General features: G+C 42.8%; 1 non-coding gene across 1 annotated transcript; it reads right to left on the bottom strand.

The window, feature by feature from the left end:
• Positions 1-1587: 1587 nt before the first annotated feature.
• On the bottom strand, positions 1588-1658 carry TRNAG-UCC (transfer RNA glycine (anticodon UCC)). The gene has a single exon. It is a non-coding gene; the product is annotated as a tRNA-Gly (tRNA).
• Positions 1659-1882: the final 224 nt, after the last annotated feature.

The raw sequence follows: 1882 nt of genomic DNA, 5'->3' as shown, positions 1-1882 counted from the left end.
GACAGGATTCCAACCCATAGCGATGACGAGTAAGGAAAATGTGTAAGGCGTCCATTTCCTCACACCGCCACACCCAGTATGATCCACCAAAAAAAAAAAAAAAAACCAAACCCAGTATGATCCACCAAAACAAAACAAAACAAAACCCGTGGCCATCGAGTTGATTCCAACTCATAGAGACCCTGTAGGACAGAGCAGAACTGCCTCATAGGGTTTCCAAGGAGCGGCTGATGGATTCGAACTGCCGACCTTAGTATGACGCGTAGGGGGGCCAAAATAGCTTCAGTCTGTAGGGTAAACATTATTTTCTTATCCCAACCTCCGTGAGGACAGGCAAAGAGCTCCCACCTGGATTTAATGGAATCACGTTTCTATCCTGGTTTCCTGACTCCTCCTAGATCACAGTCCTTCTTAGCAGGGCTGAAACACTTCTTACCAGCTACATAGTAACTAGGTCCCCGGATGGTGCAAATGGTATGTGCTCAACTACTAACTAAAAGATTGGTGGTTCGAATCCACCTAGCAGCACCACAAAAGAAAAGTCTGGTAATTTGCTTCCGTAAAGATTATAGCCCTATGGAGCTGGGTTCTACTCTGTAACACAGGGAGTCACCATGACTCAGAATTGACTTGATGGCAAAGAGTTTTTATATAGTAACTGAATTTTATCACCTCTTTACTCATCCATGTGTAACAAAGTTTCTTGGTTGGGCTAAACCTAGAATTCTAATACTGATGACAGAGGAAGAAGGCATATCCATCTTTTTTATACCTTTGACTTATACAAGGGCTTAGGAGCCTCTTAAAAAAAGCTGAACATTGTCTACAGTTAGAGTTCAGACATGTCTGATGGATGAGGGGCAATGAAAACCAGATGAATTGTTCTAAGGATGATGGGGGCTCCTAAGAGAAACCCCCTAATAAGGAGAAAGGAGACTTGCAAGATAAGCCAGAGCCATCAACAGCATCCAAGCAGCATTTATTTCAATATTTAATTCAATAAATATTTACGGAATGCCTATTATATGCCAGACCCTGCACTAAGTATGGAAACCCTGGTGGCGTAGTGGTTAAGGGCTACAGCTGCTAACCAAAAGGTTGACAGTTTGAATCCACCAGGTGCTGCTTGGAAACCCTCTGGGGCAGTTCTACTCTGTTCTTTAGGGTCGCTATGAGTCGGAATTGACGGGTTTTGGTTTGCACCAAGTATCAGCCTTAATTTTATATGTTTCATTATTTGTGAATACAGAAAACAAGAAGACTAACACTTTCGGAAGCAAGGCAATTTTACCATTATGGTTTTAATAGCCTTGTTATCATTTTTGTTAGCTGCCACGAAGTAGCCTCCGACTCATGACAACCCCATATGCGAGGGAACAAAACACTGCCTGGCCCTGCACCATTCCCATGATCGGTTGTGGATTGGACAGTTGTGTTCCTTAGGGTTTTTACTGACTGATTTTCCTAAGTAGATAACCAGGCCTTTCTTCCTAGTCCATCTTAGTCTGGAAGCTCTGCTGAAATCTGCTCAGCATCATAGCAACACGCAAGCCTCCACTGACAGATGGGTGGTGGCTGAACATGAGATGCATTGGCCAGGAATTTAACCTGGGTCTCCTGCATGGAAGGCAAGAATTCTACCACTGAACTACCAATGCCCTCAAAGAAGCCTTGACTGGAACATTTAACAATATAACAATCATAAATGCTACATAATAATTCAAAAAATTGGTATTGGAGATTCTGGTAGCTGATGTCATCAAGTGATCTGAGCATACGGGATTTTATTGATAGCACCAAGAAGCATGTATGGGACAAATCAGAACTGGGCAACTGAGGTTCTAGGACAGGCATTAAACCAAAACCAAAAACAAACAAACCC

This window comes from Trichechus manatus, unplaced genomic scaffold (genome assembly GCF_000243295.1).
Source record: "Trichechus manatus latirostris isolate Lorelei unplaced genomic scaffold, TriManLat1.0 scaffold00174, whole genome shotgun sequence".
NCBI lineage: Eukaryota > Metazoa > Chordata > Mammalia > Sirenia > Trichechidae > Trichechus > Trichechus manatus.
The sequence above is the reverse complement of the archived record's forward strand: the minus strand, read 5'-3'. Positions and strand labels throughout refer to the sequence as shown.